This window comes from Octopus bimaculoides, chromosome 3, assembly GCF_046866305.1.
Source record: "Octopus bimaculoides isolate indiv1 chromosome 3, ASM4686630v1, whole genome shotgun sequence".
Lineage (NCBI taxonomy): Eukaryota > Metazoa > Mollusca > Cephalopoda > Octopoda > Octopodidae > Octopus > Octopus bimaculoides.
Genome location: NC_142930.1, coordinates 133,228,025 through 133,248,440, shown reverse-complemented (window position 1 = coordinate 133,248,440; position 20,416 = coordinate 133,228,025). Strand labels below are relative to the sequence as shown.

At 37.0% G+C, this 20,416-nt stretch overlaps 1 protein-coding gene across 24 annotated transcripts in view; it reads right to left on the bottom strand.

Moving 5' to 3' along the window:
* LOC106877319 (tyrosine-protein kinase CSK) overlaps positions 1–20,416 on the bottom strand; it is a 354,354-nt gene that overhangs the window by 259,396 nt on the left and 74,542 nt on the right. Inside the window, exon 2 of one of the 24 annotated variants that reach the window (XM_089349668.1) lies at positions 17,685–17,752. The exons of 22 other annotated variants lie outside the window; for them this stretch is intronic. The gene's annotated coding sequence lies outside the window, so the exon portion shown is untranslated. Of the gene's footprint in view, positions 1–3,869; positions 4,041–17,684; positions 17,753–20,416 lie in introns of all 24 variants that reach the window. One more of the 24 variants, XM_089349677.1, reaches the window with a different exon arrangement.

Sequence of the window (20,416 nt, the reverse complement as noted above, 5' to 3'; positions counted from 1 at the left end):
AGATCTAGATCCTTCTACTGCAGCTGTCACTCATAACTAAATAAATTTTAAATAAGGCTAATTAACTTTGGCTGGGTTTGAAGCTCAGTACTAAAAGCATTCAATAATGCATTAGTGGCAAATTGGCAGAGTCATTAAAGCATCTAATGCCTTGTAGCTTTTGTTCTAATAATTGGTGCTATAGGTTCAAATCCGGTTGAGGCCAACTTTACTTTTCATCTTTTTGGGGTAGATAAAAAAGTACCAATCCAAGGCAATAGATTGGCAACTCTGCAAGACATTGGTGAACAATGTAGTCCTCAGACCCATCGGATCTTGTCAAACCATCCAACCCATGCTAGCTGGTGATGATGATGTAAGAACATCAAATTAGATGCCTGTCATTTTGGGTATCTTTAGCAGAGTCCACTATGCTACAGACACTGGTTCGGGTGTCCAATTTGAAGATACTTTCTTCTCTGCTCCCTACATGTCCTGGATCATGGGCACTAGCTTCTTTCCCAACTAAAAAGAAGAAAAAAACCTTGCAAATTTGTGACTGTTAAATCATGATTCAAGCATTTCACACAGGATGTGAAAAAGAATAGTCTGGCATCCTATTTTGAAGAATAATGATACTTTATCAGCCAAACTGTAGTTAAGATAAGGACTTCATTAAATTTTATTCTAAGAGAACAATTAAAAGTAAAATACTTAGATATAATGAACAGTATGATATTCTTTTCTACTCTAGGCTCAAGGCCCGAAATTTTGGGGAAGGGGGCCAGTCGATTAGATCGACCCCAGTACGCAACTGGTACTTAATTTATCGACCCCAAAAGGATAAAAGGTAAAGTTGACCTTGGCAGAATTTGAACTCAGAATGTAAAGATAAATGAAATACCGCTAAGCATTTCGCTCGGCGTGCTAACATATCTGCCAGCTTGCCACCTTCATGAACAGTATTATATTGCCAACCCCACCACCACCGTCAAAATCTAAATGAAATGAGACAATGTCCTGACATCAGGGCATCTCTAAACCAGCAATGCCAATCCTTTAACTACTTAACCATTAAAATAATCATGTAAAGAGAATAATCATCTGATCCTTAGCTGTAAGTTTTCACACATGTTTTAAGTGCATCAACATTTAAATGGATTAAGTCTCTGACATGTAGCCTGAGAGTGTCTACCATAGTCAACATTAGACATCACCTGACTGTCCACCAAAAATCAGGGTAATGTATTACTCTTAGATACGGCTTTGCTTCAAATTACTTATTCAGGAAGTAGATACTAGTTTATTTGAGCAGTTAATTGCTGGTAAACTTGATATCTTACATCTCTCAGCTAATAAATGCTATACAAACATATACTCTTTTACTCTTTTACTTGTTTCAGTCTTTTGACTGTGGCCATGCTGGAGCACCGCCTTTAGTCGAGCAAATCGACCCCAGGACTTATTCTTTAGAAGCCTAGTACTTATTCTATCGATCTCTTTTGCCGAACCGCTAAGTTACGGGGACATAAACACACCAGCATCGGTTGTCAAGCGATGATAGGGGGGACAAACACACATATACAAACATATACACACATACATATATATATATATATATATATATACATATATACGACGGGCTTCTTTCAGTTTCCGTCTACCAAATCCACTCACAAGGCTTTGGTCGGCCCGAGGCTATAGTAGAAGACACTTGCCCAAGATGCCACACAGTGGGACTGAACCCGGGACCATGTGGCTGGTAAGCTAGCTACTTACCACACAGCCACTCCTACGCCTATATGTTAAAAAATAGTACGTGTGACAAAGCAATAATGGAGTTCAACCTGCTATAAATAGCAGATAAACCACATTCCTAACCGCTTAAAAAAAAGATATTTTTAAAATTTTTTATTGGTTTCAGTCATTTGACTGGGGCCATGCTGGGGCACCACCTTGAAGGATTTCTTGTTAAATGGATCAACCCTAGTATTTGCTTTTTTAAAGCTGCACTTATTCTGTCAATCGAATTTGCCGAACTTCTAAGTTATGGGAGACATAAACACATCAACACCAGTTATCAAGCAGTGGTGGGAGATAAACACAGAAATAAACACACATACACACACACAAATACAAAATTGTTGTTAGGAAGAACATCCAGCTGTGAAAACCAAGCCAAATCACACTAGAACTTGGTGCAGCATGGAAAAGGAACATTAAAAGAGGATGATGATAATGATGATATATACAATAGGTTTCTTTCAGTTTCCATCTACCATATCCACTCACAAGACTTTGGTTGGCCTGAGGCTATAGTCGAAGACACTTGCCCAAAATAAGACGCAGTGGAACTTCACCCAGAGCCAAGTGGTTGGGAAGCCAACTTCTTACCACACAGCCATGCCAGTGCATGTTATGATTTGAAATACTCTGAATAAAGGACAGAAGGATGGGCCAGGTGCAAATGTTAAACTGGGTGACAGATTAAGTCTTCCACTGAAGAATAATCGGAACAGTTCCTCCAATGAGACCCCATAGAGTTCCTGTTTATTCATAAGGCCTTTGTTGACCTGAGGCTACAGAAACAAAGATATCTTATTAAGCAGATGGCCATCATCTTGCTCATATGAAGATGTGTTACAAGTGAGAGTGAATAAGTTGTATATAGCTTGTTGACTATGCAGTGTTAATTTACATGAAATGCAAATGCATGAAAGAAGTTAAAAATCAAGGTAATTTACATAATATATGCATCAGCAGCAATTAACTACTCTGGTGGGAAACAAGTAATATATGGATATTACATAGTGTTTAAAATGAATATCACATGAGGTTTAAAATAGATATTAATTATGTGATGTTTAAAACAGATATTATATGTTGTTTAAAAAAGAAAACTGCCTTGAAAAGATATCCATATCAGTAGCAAACCAGGAAAGACTTGAGAAAAAGTGATTAGATCAAATGTGAAAATGGCTTTCCTCTGAACTGAAATGATACAGAATAACAGATAAAGACAACACAAATAGTGAGATGGTGCAATGCTGACTCATCAAATCCATAACAGCTTATAAGGAAAATGAATTTTATGACACCATCATCATCGTCGTTGAATGTTCGCTTTCCATGCTGGTATGGGTTGGATGGTTTGATTGAGGACTGGCAAGTCAGAAGGCTGCACCAACCTCCAATCTGATCTGGCAAGGTTTCTACAGCTGGATGCCCTTCCTAACACCAACCACTCCGAGAGTGTAGTGGGTGCTTTTTTTATGTGCCACTGGCACAAGGAACAGTCAGGTGGTACTGGCATCGACCATGCTCGAATGGTATTTTTTTTTTACATGCCACTGCCACAGGCAGTACCTGCAACGACCACACTTGAGTGGTGATGAAAATTATGGAGAGAATGAAGAAGATATACAAGGGTACTACCTGAGGGATGAAGGAAGAGAGGGAAATTCAAGAAGATGTGGCATGCAACCTTCAATGGTCTAAAGCAGCTTACAATCACCAGGGAAAGATGCAACCAACTACGCTAAAAACTGGGATGATTGGAAACATCTTGCTGCCCAATGTACAAGCCAACTGCACAAGAGGGACAAAGATTAAGAAGACACAAGCTAGCAGAATCATTAGCACACTGGGCAACATGCTTCATGGCATTTCATCTGTCTTTATGTCCTGAGTTCAAATTCTGCTGAAGTCAACTTTACTTTTGTTTTTAGGGTCAATAAAATAAGTACCATTTGAACTCCAAGGTCAATATAATCGGCTTAGCTTCTCACCTGAAATTACAGACCTTGTCCCAAAATTTGAAATCATCATCATTATTATTATTATTACTATTATTATTATTATGAAGGTGGTGAGCTGACAGAATGGCTTACATTAAAGGCAAAATGCTTAGCAGCATTTCGTTTGTCTTTGTATTCTGAGTTCAAATTCTACTGAGGTCGACTTTGCCTTCCATCCTTTCAGGTTTGATGATACAAGTACCAGTTGAGCACTAGGGTTGCTGTAATCAACATGTCCTCTCACATGAAATTTCCTGCCTTGTACTAAAATTTGAAACCAATATTTGAAAAGATATAAACTTAAGCTTAAGAATTTTTACTGACACAAATTCTATGATAAATTACATGAAAAGGAAGTTGGACCCAAATTTATCACTAACTTCTAACCTTTCAATGTCATTTTGACACATTTATACACATATTTCTTATTCCGGATTAATCTTAACTCCATGTCATACAATTAATTATTCAATTAAGAAAACTCCACATCTTCGAAAAATACTGACACAGGGAAAAAAAAAAAAAACCCAAAAAGAACAATATAACGAATCCATACAGGTCAGTAACTCAAACATAAAAGTAATATTTCATAATACAATGAAGTGTACTTCATAGATGTTTGACAAATGTAGACAGCCATATTAACAATGCATGTGATTTTAAATCATACCAATAAGCAATTTCTAAGAAATTATTTCAAACAAGGTTTACTCTGTATAGAAAATTATATTTAACTGAAAATACATCAAACAGCAATTCTATCTGACTCCATCTTGCTACTTATTTACTATCTATTTCTATCTATCTATCTATCTATGTCTATCTATCTATGTCTATCTATCTATGTCTATCTATCTATCTATGTCTATCTATCTATCCATCTATGTCTATCTATCTATCCATCTATGTCTATCTATCTATCCATCCATCTATGTCTATCTATCTATCCATCTATATCTATCTATCTATCCCTCTATGTCTATCTATCTATCCATCTATCTATCTATCTATGTCCATCTATGTCTATCTATCTATCTCTATCTGCCTATCTATTACTATCTTTCATGCATGAATTTTCTTTGATGTTAAAAAAAAAAAACTTTTAATGTAAAATTATTCTCAGTTATTATTATTATTATTATTATTATTATTATTATTATTACTATTATTATTAAATAAACTTTGTAAAAATTAAAGAATCAGTCAAAACTAATTGAAGAAAAGTTCATTTCAGTGACATAAAAAAAAAAAAACTAGATAAGATGAGCATAAAGCATGATATTTAGAGAACCTAATATGTGTCTTTTAAAAACTAAAGGGAAGAGAAGATAGTAAAATATGTTTGAAATGAAAACAGCAAAGAAAAGATAGCAATAATAATAATAATTTAAAAGAAGAAATGAAAGAAGACGTGATTATTTCAAGATGGAAGCAAATCTTATTATATTAGCAATTTTCACTTCAACAGTCAGATAAAATTGTTTTCCATTAAGTAATTGAGTGAACATCAAACATTTTCATTGTATTCATTTGTTTGCTTGCTTGTGGGTATGTGTATATGTAGATAAAGTCCATTTATGTATGTATTACTGCAAGATGCAAACATGCACATGTTTGCATTAGTGCATATGAAAGCGCATGTGAATTTATGCAAGTACGCAAGAATATTTCAATTATGAGATAAGCAAAAATGCAGTGCCTTTGCTTTGTTCTTTGCGATCTGGAAAAAAAAAAAATACAAAAGAACCATACACACATCTCCCTGTTAAACCATTTTCCATGGGAGGTGATGACTTTGAATAAGGTGCAGTAGAGCCTTCAGCTATAAGACACTCTCTGAGAAGAATTTTTTTAGCTGTAAGTTTCCTAGTAAAATGACAATTCTTTATCTGTAAGATCTCCAAAGAATGAAGCAAGGCATTGGCCCTGGAGCCTTCAGCTGTAAGACACTCTCTGAGAAGAATTTTTTTAGCTTAAGTTACCTAGTAAAATGACAATTCTTTATCGGTAAGATCTCCAAAGAATGAAGCAAGGCATTGGCCCTGAGACCCCATGAAAAGTGATATTTCTTCAATTGTGGCAAACAAAAACAATAATAAAGTAGGATGAGAATTCAATGTTGATAATTCAATGGTTTACCATATTCAGAAACATAATACTGATGACTGAAGTCTGGTGCAGCCCTCCGGCTTGCCAGCTCCAGTCAAACCGTCTAACCCATGCCAGAATGAAGAACGAACATTAAATGATGATATTGATCAAAGAATCAATGATTGTAAGGTTATTGACCAAAAGACCATGTATTCAAACCTTACCAAAGGAATCACACATTGGCTGTTTTGATCAAAATATTTTACTGACCAATCAACTTAGCTAGCTCTACTATTTCTGCTGTTAAAATAAATGTTCTAGAAACTTAAATACTATTATGTATTCAACAGAGCTGTTTGTGTATACAACAAACCAGATCTGGGTAGCATAATGATTTTTTGGAGCACTACCTTTGGTTGAACAAATCGACCCCCAGGACGTATTCTTTGGAAGCCTAGTACTTATTATATCGGTCTCTTTTGCTGAACTGCTAAGTTATGGGGACATAAACACACCAAGATCTGTTGTCAAGCAATAGTGGGGCGACAAACACACATTTATATACATATATATATATATATATATATATATATATATATATATATGTATATATATATATATATATATGGTTAATAAATTCAAAATAGGATAAAAATCTTTTACAAGAATTTTATCAGGGAGCTAGTGTATAAAAAAATTTGTAAGGGAAATTTCTATTCCCAAGAATATACTTATTCGTTTATATATATATTTATGTATATACGACGGGCTTCTTTCAGTTTCTGTCTACCAAATCCACTCACAAGGCTTTGGTCAGTACAAGGCTATAGTAGAAGACATTTGCCCAAGGTGCCATGCAGCGGGACTGAACCTGGAACCATGTGGTTGGGAAGCAAGTTTCTTACCACACAGCCACTCCTACACCTATAAATGTATATAAATGTTTATTATGTAATTTTTTATTGAACACAAATTTATTGCTTTACTCATGAAAAAAATCGCAAAAGTTTTAGGAAGTAAAAATGGAACTCAATTAGGAACTACAAAACTCAAATAAAAAGGGTGTTACTCCTGCTGCCCCTTGTATATGCTCGTAGCACTGAGCAAGGAAGATTATAACAACTTATATACATAGCAGCAAAGGGAACCATCTGTGCTGACAAAGTGTTGTTGTGAGAATGAAAACCACCTGAATATTCTAACAAGGAAAGAGACTAACCTAAGGTTCATAAACCTTAAATACACAGACAGCAGGGGACACAAACATTAACATCAAACAGGGAACCAACCACTTGTATATTGAAGAGCAGCAAGAGGGAAGTGCCAGCGTGTTCTGACAATTAACGAAGCTGCTGATGTGGTGATGCTGACTGTGTTTATAATTAGGGACAGGTGATGATGATGATGATGATGATGAGGAAGTAAATAAAGTGAGACAATTATTCTGCAACATGTTTTTAAAGAGGAGGACTGAATAGCATACTAAGATAACCTGATGACTATCATATTTTCTCATGACTACTTTTTTATGAGATGTAGATGGGGAGGAGAGAAAGATAGGGAGAACGGAATGACAAGAAGAAGAGAAACAGAAAGGAAAACAACAGAGAGAAAAAGATAAAAACAGAGGGGGAGAGAGAGAGGAAGACAGAGAGACAGATGCAGTAAAGCGAGAGGGTCAACAGCAAAGAAACAGAAAGAGAACAGCAGAGGAAGGAGAGAGGGGGGAGAGAATGAAGAAATCAGCAAAGAGGAAGAGGAAGAGAGAAACAAAGAGAAAAGCAGAGGGGGGAAGAGGGGGGAGAAAGAGAATGAAGAAATCAATAAAGAGGAAAAGAGAAACAAAGAGAAAGAGAAAAGAAGAGGGAGGAAGAGAGAGGGGGGAGGGAAACTAATGAAAATGGATGAGTGAAAGCTGTGGAGAGAGAGAGATACATTTGACAGCCTAATTTAAGGATATATTTCTTTCAACGTTGACAGCTGATTAAAAGTTGATAGAAAGGAAGCCGAAAAATGTCATTGAGAATCATGTGTCTAATACATTTCCAATCAACAATTTTTGGAACCAATAGATTTACTTTGTTAATCAACTTGTTTAGTTTCATATCACAATTGGTGGGCATTAACATTGTTGGTTTGCAGGTTTCCAGCAGGTTAATTACTATTTCAATGCATTTCTGATGGCAACAGTAACTAAGGGAGTGTTAGTAATTCAGTACAGAACAAATATTACAAGAAACTTTTCTTCAAAAAGCATCATTTTTTCCCCCTTTTTTGGCCAATGTTCAAAACTTTTGAGGCATACGTGTGTACACACACACACACACACACACACACACACTTCAGTTTTGACAATGAGCATTTAGCTGTTTAATCAGTTGAACTTTCTGCTCATTGACTTAGCCTGCAAGTGGCTGAGTAGTCCACAGACATACATACACTTTGGCATAATTTTCCAATAGGACACTGTGTGTGACAAAGCTAGACCTAATTTTATGTATACTCTACCTGACAGGCTTCCTGTTGTTTCCATCTACTCAATTTCACACACAAGGCTTCGAGATGCCACAAAATGAGTTTGAAACCAGGAACTTGTGATTGTGAAGTGAGTTTCTTAACCATTCAACCAAGCCGTGTCCACATACACACACACACACACACATACACGTGTGCCAAGCTTCTACACCAAAATTTATCAACCTGGAGCTATGGTGAGAGACATTTACCCAAGGTTCTGCACAATCATACCCGTGCACCTATTTCTCACACTCTTATTTTTTAATTAACAACATTATTAGCGAGAGGAATCAGATGATGAAGGACAGTATTGAGTTAACAGGTCTGTCATGCCCCCTAGCACTCATAAGGCTAGGGCAAATATATTTTACTGTAATAATGTCCTTATCCACTAAAGATATACACAAAATGGTTGTTGAATCCACATCGGAATCTCTAAATGCAAGAAATAACAACAAAATCACAAGAGGATTTGCTATGCTTGTAAAGATGGTTAGGTCTTCTCCCCAGCATCAAATTGTCACTGGTTGTCATCATCCTCTGTCATTTCCTTTGTGGCCTACATCTTGAGATCAGTCTTCACCACTTTATCCCAATTTTTTCTTGCTCTCCCTCTTCCATGGGTTCCAAGTATTTCAAGTGCTCAGCACTTCTTTATACATTAAAACGTCAGGTAGTGATGGAGGTTGGGATACACAATTATATATCTACATCTGTGTCTTTCACACACTTTGTACCTTCTGGTCCCTTTCTCATGCCCCTCTTGCTTATTCAACACCTACTCATTTTGCTATCCCACTCCTCCTAGTCACTGCTCCATGCTATCTGTATAAATAGGGGGAAAATAGATCTATGATCAAAGACATTCCAGATATGAGTGTCCCCTTTTTTTGTCAGAATAGCATAACCTTCACTCCATCATGCAATGCGTCTTTTCTTTATTATTATTTTGTCTTTTAGCAGCAAAAGGATGTGGTTTGAGGAAGATTTGGTTTTTATTTCTAATAGATCAAGTAACCACATATGAGCTTCAAGCAGTTTGTGTGCACACATGCACCTGTGTGTGAGTGTGTGTGTGTGTATTTGTTTGATTTAAGCGTGTGTTTATTTTGATTTCGTAGTTGAAAGTAAATGACAAAACCCTAGGTCCTCGCTGGCTGACCAACATTAGAAGGGATAAGGACAGGTAAGTAAGTGTAGATACAGTGTAAAACTAGAGAAACTAAAAATAGCAAAGATACCCACCTCCCTAAAATAATCAACTGCCAAGAATGTCTGAAAACAGAACAAATAGACAAGTCCTGTAAGAAATAATTGAAAGCTTAAGAGAAAGGGGGCAGAATTCCTTAGCACCTCACACCCACACCAATGACTAACTAACAAGTCCTCAACCTTAGATAAAGGATAAATGTTTATCTAACCCATACAGCTTGAACTATAAATACAATAAATATATTTGTCTACCTACAGCCTTATTGATGTCAAAAGGTTAATACGTGTGTAGGGGGAGGTTGTGGTCATTATGCTTTTCCAAAGTCTATTGTTAGTTGTTGTTGTTGTTGTTTAGGCCTGGGTCAGCCCTGATCAAGCAGTCCTAAATCAAAGAGGTTCCGGTTATGACCATCCTGTGCATCATGGATATTAATGATAGAGCTGAGAAAAGTACCCCAGGGGTGTGTTCTCTGTGTGGTTAATACACACAGGAGCAGGCATGGCTGTGTGGTTAAGAAGCTCACTTTATAACTTTATAGTTCCAGGTTCAGTCCCACTGTGTGGTACTTGAGGCAAGTGTCACTATTATAGCCCCAGATCAACCAATGCCTTGTGAATGAATATGGTAGAGCGAAACTGTGTGGAAGCCTGTCATAGATATATACTCTTTACTCTTTACTCTTTTACTTGTTTCAGTCATTTCACTGTGGCCATGCTAGAGCACCGCCTTTAGTCGAGCAAATCGACCCCGGGACTTATTCTTTGTAAGCCTAGTACTTATTCTATCGGTCTCTTTTGCCGAACCGCTAAGTGACGGGGACATAAGCACACTAGCATTGGTTGTCAAGCAATGCTAGGGGGACAAATACAGACACACTAACACACATATATATATACACATATATACGACGGGCTTCTTTCAGTTTCCGTCTACCAAATCCACTCACAAGGCTTTGGTCGGCCCGAGGCTATAGTAGAAGACACTTGCCCAAGATGCCACGCAGTGGGACTGAACCCGGTACCATGTGGTTGGTAAACAGGCTACTTACCACACAGCCACTCCTGCGCCTATATATATATATATATATATATATATATATATATATATATGTGTGTGTGTGTGTGTGTGTGTGTGTATGTCTGTGTTTGTATTTGTCATGCACCGCCATTTGACAAGTGGTGTTGGCTTGTTTACCCTAGAGGTTTTTCAGAAGAGACAAACAGAATAAGTAACAGATTGAAAATAAGTACCAGGGTCAATTTGTCCAACTAAACCTTCTAAGACAGAGGTCTAGTATGGCTGCAGTCCAATGACTGAAACAAGTGACAGATAAAGAAAGCTACAGTAAGGTCTTACATGTGTAATACAAAGAATTCAAAATAACTTTAACAGAGACTAACAACACAATACACAAAAATTTCTTTCTACAAGCATTTAAAAACAAGGGAGGTTACTAATATCAGCTGAAGAAACTTTTTCAAAACTAAAGACAATGTAAATGAGTGGATTCTGTCTTTAATGCCAACTGGTGATAGCATTGAACATGTTTCAATCTTATTTGACCTCCTCAGTAAAAGATTTACTACTGTCTGTACTACTGATTAACTATCTCACTCTCTCTCTCTCTCTCTCTCTCTCTCTCTCTCAATCACACACACACACACACACACAGTATGCTGCTTTTTGTTGGTTAAGCAATATAGAAAGAAGTGGCCAAGCTGGTTCATGCATTCATATCTTACATACACATATATTGTCTTAAGGTAAGGGCCCACTGAGCAGTTGTCCAAGACCCACAGGTCTTGGAGGCCCAATTCTGATCTGTATATATCATGGTTTGCTGTTAATAAATATATACTATAGAACCTAGGGGATAAGTTTGCCTAAGGGCCTTTAATGCTGTGGAGACAGATCTGCATACATATGTATGTAAATCAAAGAGTGGGGTGTTAATTGAGAAAGATTTAGCTGCTATTTCTTGCAGGTCTACAGCAACCATGTAGAGATTTCTCTCGTTGCCTCAGTGTTTAAGTGAAGAGAAAGTGCTACAAACCTAGATTGGGAATAGAGTTGTGTTGGAGTGGGAGAGAGATTTAGGTCTCAAGGAGCTTAGTTTCCTTCTCATGCCACAATAACAACAACAGCAACTTGAAAATAATGATCACAGAAATACAATAACCAACCTTATTGGAGGGGGGGGGAACAAAGCAAGAGAAAAGAAAGGAAGAAAGGAAACAACCAAATACATGGTGGTGCGGATTGTAAAATATTTAATAGATTAAACAATACATAAAAAGTAGACATGAAAACGAGAAAGAGGCGACAGCAGAACCAGACCGCTATAGAGGTGGGAGTATGAATGCACCAGTTGTTATACAAACCAGACAACATACATAATCCACAAGATTGTTCTAAACTGTTACACAGAAGAAGCTAATTCCATTGTAGTATTGTTATTTACAGGATTCTTTTTCTCTTATTTTTTTCTCTCCTTTACAACTTTTTTTTACCATGATTATTTGCTGCGACAGAGGTGTATGATCATTGTATTTCTTCTTTATTTTCTCAACTGAATTATATTCGCTCCCCACCACCTTTACAAAGACATCAAACTTAACCTCATAAAATTTCGTCCAGGTGTTACTAAAGACATTAGGAAACTGTTAGACGTGTTAAGATGGACAAAATACAAGATAACTAACTGTAGGTAAACTTCCTCTCTCACATTAATTCACTTCAGTTGAAATTATTACAAGCTAGCTACAATACTTTTCTTTTCAGACCAGTAAAGTGTGTAGGGTGTATAAGAGTGTGTATGAGTGTGTGTGTGTGTGTGTGTGTGTGTGTGTGTGTGCAATGTCAGTGTGTATGTTCAACAGAGCGTAAGCATCTTGAGAGAAAAGTTAGGCATAAGAGGCATCAGATGTGGTGATGTGTATGGATGAGGACAGCTGTGTAAAGAAGTGCTGATCTCTAACTGTGGAGGGAACTTATGGTTAGATCATCCATTTTCATTTGTCACACCACAATTATAATCTCCAACTTTCAAAGAGTTCCCAATATGTACTTACATGGTCATGTATGTATACACTCACACTATCAATCCAACATAAAGGGTTTTATAGCCTCTAAAAACTCTTGCAATGAATGTGTACATCAATTCAGTAATCTAAAGTATATGAGCAGATGTCTACATGACACTTGAGTATAGTATGTTTCCAAGGTTGGACCATTGTCTGGATAGAGGGGTTTAACCAGTTTTCATTCCAACATCATCATCATCATTTAACGTCCGCTTTCCATGCTAGCATGGGTTGGACAATTTGACTGAGGACTGGTGAACCAGATGGCTACATCAGGCTCAAATCTGATTTGGCAGACTTTCTACAGCTGGATGCTCTTCCTGCTCTTTTCTGCATATCAAGTACTGTTATTTACCCAGTTGCAGCAAAACCCTTACCTTCATTCCCCCTGACTATATATATATAATACAAATAATATATGAGTGTGTGCATATATGCAGAAAAGAGCAGGTAAGAACACCATATAGTGTACATGGTCTGAACTATGGGTACACAAGATATACTGGTATCACAAACAAGCTAGCAGTAAATAAAGACTGTTTGTGGTAGATGTACATAAGTAGTTAACAGCCAATGAATACTTTTCAATGCTTAAAAGGTTCCATAGAAGTTGATAGAATCTCTTATGCATGGTGTGGAGGAGAAAGCTCTGGAAGTAGGGTAGCCAGAAACAAAAAAAGGTCTAAGAAATTCAGAGAGCTATTACCTCTGTTGTAGGCAAGAGGATTCACCCGTCAAACAAAGGGTAGACTGTATGTTGCTTGCATATGAAATGCAATGCTGCATGGCAGTGAGATGCGAACACTGAATGCAGAGATTGTGTGAGGGTTGGAAAGAAATGAGGCAAACATGTCCTGCTGGGTGTGTAAATGCTTGTGTGCATGAGCAACATAGTATAGATGAGCAGAGAAATAATAATAATAATAATAATAATAATAATAATAAGAGGAATCAGATGTAGAGTATAAGAGAGGTGACTGTGTTGATATGATGATATGGTGTGTATGAATGATGACAAATGAATACAAATGTGCCAAGAGATTCAAAGAGGAAGAAACATGTGGAAGACAAAGATTAGAGAAAGATGATAAAGAGAACAAACTTCATGATAGAGATGATTAAGAGCTACAAGTAGTGAGAGACATTGTACAAGAGAAAACCCATTTGACCCACAGAGATATGGAAAAACAGATGTCAGCTGTGACTTGAAGTGGGCCATCCCTTAGAAATTTCCAGTTGTTCCCTCTTATAGATCTTCCCTCTCCTTCTCCTTTGTATCAACTAGTATTCCTTTGAACTGATGCCTAACCAAGACATCTTCCAGCTTCCATGCCTCCCTGTTCCTGATTTAGGTCTCTAGGTCATTCTAGTTCTTATTATTAACCCATGTTGAGTGGTATGCTCTTCATTATTCATAATTAGTAACCTATCCCACTTCCTAGAATATATAAAGTCTATTTGATATGCATGTTGGATTGATTACTAAGTAGTCAGGTGACTAGCTACAAGCTGGTTTCCTGAATCTAGTGTTGTAAACGGTTAGATCATCCATTTTCATTTGTCATACCACAATTGTAATCTCCAGCCTTCAAAGAGTTCCCAATATGTACTTACATGGTCATGTATGTATACACTCACACTATCAATCCAACATAAAGAGTTTTATAGCCTCTAAAAACTCTTGCAATGAATGTGTACATCAATTCAGTAACCTAAAGTTTATGAGCAGATGTCTACATGACACTTGAGTATAGCAGGTTTCCAAGGTTGGGCCATTGTCTGAATAGAGGGGTTTAACCTGTTTTCATTCCAACATCATCACCATCATCGTTTAACATCCGCTTTCCATGCTAGCATGGGTTGGACAATTTGACTGAGGACTGGTGAACCAGATGGCTACACCAGGCTCCAATCTGATTTGGCAGAGTTTCTACAGCTGTATGCCCTTCCTAACGCCAACCACTCTGAGAGTGTAGTGGGTGCTTTTATGTGCCACCGGCACAAAGGCTAGTCAGGAAGTACTGGCAGCTTAAAACTTGTAATATCTCCAAACTGCAATATACAAAATGAACCTCAACAATATTTCGAATGTAGAGTACAAAACATTTTTTCGAACTAGACAGAAAATTCCCTCTTTGCAAATAAAAATGAAGACACTGATGTCGTTGAGCCCCAAATCATTTCTGATTGAGCAGACTTTTGATCAAAGGTAATCCAACCATGACCATCCCATCTTCCTGTGGTGAAGTGCTGTACTGAGAGAACCTACCCAAACTATGAAAACATAAGAAATGGACTTATAACTTAGGATGGTAGTAGTGATGGAGTATAGGGATGTGCGATACCTATTAGTCACTCTCCCCAACTCTTCTTTATTCCTATCTATTGTTCAACCCTTTCCTATCAATGTGTCACCCTACCACAACTACCTCTTATTCGCTTATGTAACAAAGGATGAAATCACACTGGACTTTTTTGCTATTTAATCTCTTATCATCACTTTTATTTATTACTAGCTATCTTTCTTCTCACTCTTCCTGTCATCATCATCATCATTTAACATCCACTTTCCATGCTAGCATGGGTTGGATGGTATGACTGAAAACAGTTAAGCTGGTGGGTGATTCACCAGGTTCAGATCTGATTTGGCAAGGTTTCTATGGCCCTTCCTAATGCCAACCACTCTGAGAGTGTAGTAGGTGTGTTTTACATGCCACCGGTTTGGGTGTCATTGACCTGACCAACATTGGCTACGACTACACGAATAGTCTCACTTGGCTTGACAGGTCTACACAAGCACAGTATATTGCTAAGGGTCTTAATCACCTGTCACTGACCCCATGAGGCCCAACACTTGAACAGTGCATTTTATGTGCCACTGGCACGGGTGCCAATCAGACGGCACTGGCATCAGCCACAACTACAATTTCAATATATATTTCTCTTTCTGTTACTCTTTCCCATTACAATATCACTCATTGATGATATGCATCAGTTTCTCTCTTGAATTCAAAGACTGTTTGAAGTAAAACGTGTTTTAAGGCAACATGCTTTACCTTTTTACTAATTTGAAGAATTTTGCAAAAAACAAAAAAGTGAGAGCAAGAGAAAATTGTGAATTTCTACCACAAAATAAAAAGAGCAAAACTGTAGACAATTTTGTACTTATACTACCAAACTGGAAAAAAAAAATAGAGATATTACTAAGTAACTAATATAATACCTAATAATGTAGCAAGTTATTCTGTTGTCATTTGATTCCTGTTGGAGCCAAAAAGTTGCCAAAGGACATCTTGATTATAGTTTCAGCTGGAATAAGATACAGATGTGAATGTCTGAAACACCCAGTTGACATTACATAAGCCTTACACAGACAAAAAAGGAATCACCCTAAATCCTCTCAACTATTGACTCTGATTTCATTGGAATATATGCCTTGCCTAAGGCTCCAGAATTGCTTTTATGATGTGGCAGGTTTTAAGTTGAGTTTGTATGCTGCTATAGATATTACTTGGTATCATTGGACTCTAACTAACAAGGGTTTCATTGCTAATTAAGATTTTTTTATTAAAATACAAGAAATACACTGCTTCATCATCATCATTGATATAAGTGAAACATGGGCTGTAACTGCTGAGGACATACGTAAGCTCGCAAGGAATGAAGCCAGTATGCTCCGTTGGATGTGTAATGTCAATGTGAATACCCGTCAGAGTGTAAGTATCTTGAGAGAAAAGCTGAACATTAGAAGCATCAGTTGTGGCGTGCAAGAGAGACGATTGCGCTGGTATGGACATGTGGTGAGAATGGAGGAGGATAGCTGCGTGAAAAAGTGCCACACCCTAACAGTTGAGGGAACCCGTGGAAGAGGTAGGCCCAGGAAGACCTGGGCTGAGGTGGTGAGGCAAGACCTTCGTACATTGGGCCTCACCGAGGCGATGACTACGGACCGAGACCTTTGGAAATGGGTTGTGCGTGAGAAGACCCGGCAAGCCAAGTAAGATCGTTGCCAGTGCCCCTGGACTGGTTCTTGTGCGGGTGGCACATGAGATGCACCATTTTGAGCGTGGCCGTTGCCAGTACCGCCTGACTGGCTCCTGTAGGATTTTCGAGCGAGATCGTTGCCAGTGCCCCTGGACTGGCTTGTGCGGGTGGCACATAAAAGACACCATTTCGAGCGTGGCCGTTTTCGTGCGGGTGACACGTAAAAGCACCCACCACACTCTCTGAGTGGTTGGCGTTAGGAAGGGCATCCAGCTGTAGAAACTCTGCCAAATCAGACTGGAGCCTGGTGTTGCCATCCGGTTTCACCAGTCCTCAGTCAAATCGTCCAACCCATGCTAGCATGGAAAGCGGACGTTAAACGATGATGATGATGATGATGAATATGTAATTGGAGTTTATTCAGATTTAATTTTTAATTTAATTTTCTTTTATATATATATATATGTGTGTGATATATATATATATATATATATATATATATATATATATATATATATATTACACAGATATACATATAAAAGAAAATTAAATTAAAAATTAAATCTGAATAAACTCCAAGCAATTACATATTGTTGTAATTAGTGTAAAATAGTTAAAATTATCAGCACCTTTCACTTGCAATATCTTCATATTCTCACAAAAACAAAACTAAATAAAATATAAAAATTTACTAGGGAGTGGCTGTGTAGTAAGTAGCTTGCTTACCAACCACATGGCTTCAGGTTCAGTCCCACAGCGTGGTACTTTGGGCAAGTGTCTTCTACTATAGCCTCGGGCCGACCAAAGCTTTGTGAGTGGATTTGGTAGACAGAAACTGAAAGAAGCCCGTTGTATATATGTATATATATATATATATGTTTATAGATGTGTATGTGTGTGTGTGTGTGTGTGTGTATGTGTTTGTCTCCAACATCGCTTGACAACCGATGCTGGTGTGTTTATGTCTCCGTAACTTAGCAGTTCAGCAAAACAGACCGATAGAATAAGTACTAGGCTTACAAAGAATAAGTCCTGGGGTCGATTTCTTCGACCAAAGGCGGTGCTCCAGCATGGCTGCAGTCGAATGACTAAAACAAGTAAAAGAGTAAAAGAGTATATAAGCCACAGCTGCAATTAGAGAGTTAATGAAAAATAAAATTACAATGGAAGCCACTTATTGCTATCCCTTTGGGACAGAGCCCTTGAGATAACAATACACAACTGATAAAATTATATGTGAATTTAATAAGCAGCTTTCACTGCATTCTGAGTTACCATCCATATAATAATTAACAATTAAAATGGGTGGCAGAGTATTCAATCCCATCACCTATTTAGCTGTTAACTATTATGGATAGCATCTGAGAATAATTTAATTTTCTTCTTTTGCTTTTCAAGTCTTTTATTCTCTACCAACAAATAGACATTTTTGTATTGAATCCAGAGAGTTATACCTAGTCTGCACTTTACTGAAAAGTTAAAAAAAGAAAAAAAATAGGAAACATGAACAAAGTTATCTCCCATACATTCTGAAGCAAAAATAATCGTATCAATTACTATTATTTTTCTTTCACAGCATATCTGATCATACTTAGGCTTTTTAATGTTCTAAGTATTAAGTTTACCCTCATCTATTTAGGTAACAGTTATCACATATAAATTGCACATATATGAAGAGTCTGAATTTCATTGAAGAGTTAAAATCAAAAAGAAAAGAAAAATACCCACACCCTTAAAGTTGTCTCCCATATTAGCAAAGGTAAAAATACTTATTTTATTATCTGACTTTGGATTTTCAATGCTCCATAGTTATTTAACCCTTTCATTACCAACCCAGCTGAAACCGGCTTTGGCTCTGAGTACAAATGTCTTGTTTTCATAAGTTTTGAATTAAAATCTTCCACCAAACCTTAGTCATAATTTATGTTCCTAACACAAGCTGAATGATAACTAAGTTAGTTTGCTAAATTCTTTGTTAGATCTTAAATTAATCGAAAGAAACATAAAGCATCTCAACAGAAATATGGTAACAAAAGAGTTAAAATATATAATAGAGAAACAGTTCTTAACCCTTTTGATACCGACCTGGCTGAAACTGCCTCTGGTTCTGTAGTACAAATGTCTTGTTTTCATAAGTTTTGAATTAAAATCTTCCACCAAACCTTAGTCACATTTTATGTTCCCAACACTAGCTTCATGATAACTTAGTTAGTTTACTAAATTCTTTGTTATATTTAATTGAAAGAAACACAGAGCATCTCAAAATTAATACAGTAACAAAAGGGTTAATATACTTTGACAATTAGGAAGGTTTGGAGGAGGAACAAACAGAGCTTATTTATCAAGAATATGGATCAAACAAATCTAAAAGTTCAATCTCCAGTAATGCACCAGCAGGTAACAAGACTACAAATTTAGAGGAAGGGAACAGTCAATTAATTCAACCCATTACACAAGTGACACTTCATTCTATTGACCACCACCACAACCATCGCCCAAAAAGGAAAAAACATTAAAGCTGAACTTTGGCTTGATTTGAACAGAGAACATAAAGAGAAGAAATAAATATGACAAAAGCATTTTAATCCGATACTCTACCAATTTTGCCATTCCAATAATAGCATAGTGATTCATTGGCAGTATTTATTGGTAAAGAGAGATTAGTATAGCAATATGCAAAAACATCGAAGAAATTCTATTAAAGACATTTGAATTGCTGTAGTAGAACGACAGCTGAAAAAGACAAATACAAGTATACCACATGATAGGTTTAGACAGAACAACGCAATTCATTCTTCTTCAATCTCTTTACTTTGTCATTTACACATGTGAAACCATTTTTTATGTTAAGACTTAATACTTGTGATTTTTATCCAATCATCACTTCCCCAGTTACTATCAGCAATAATGAAACCATACCCTTTGCATTCAATATATTACATCAGCATTAAAGCGAACAAAGTACTTGATAATCAACCCTTGTGGTGTGTGTTCAAATCCCCTCCCTGCAGGTATTTTGTTGTGTATTTGAACAGTACACTGGATAATTTAACTATCATGAATTTAACTACCATGAATTTAACTATCATGACTTTAACTATCAAAAATAATCTGATATCATTACCTTTGATAGGTTGATATCCTCCGCAGTGGGGATATCGCCTGTATTGCATATAATCATCATTATCATTGTTTTAATATCTACTTTTCCATACTCTCATGGGCCAATAAGAATTCATTGAGGTAAATTTTCTGTGGCTAGATGCTTTCACCTGTTCTCAAGCAAGGTAATATTTCCCTTAGTTTGGCAAACATGAACAGCACAATGGCTGAACATACTTTCATGGAAGACAGAAAGGAAACAACACTTCTTGTATAACAGTGATATTCGTTTACAATTAAAGCATTAAGCCAAGACAAAAAAAAATACACACACAATGGGCTTATTTCAGTTTCTTGCAACTAAATCCCTTCACAAGTCTTTGGCCAGCCAAGGTCTATAGTAGAGGACACTTCCTAAAAGTGTTGCAAGTAGGTTTGAACCTGAAACTACATGGTTGTGAAGCAAACTTCTTAATCACATTGCTATACTTGTGCATACAAAATACCAGATCATTAGAGAATGTCACTTGAAATAGCTTAACCCTCTAATGAGGAAGGAGTCAAGGTGGGTGGGCAATGGGATGAAGGGCATTTTGCATCTGTTTCATGCACTCCAGTTAAAACTACTCAAGGGGTCAATTCTCAAGAGG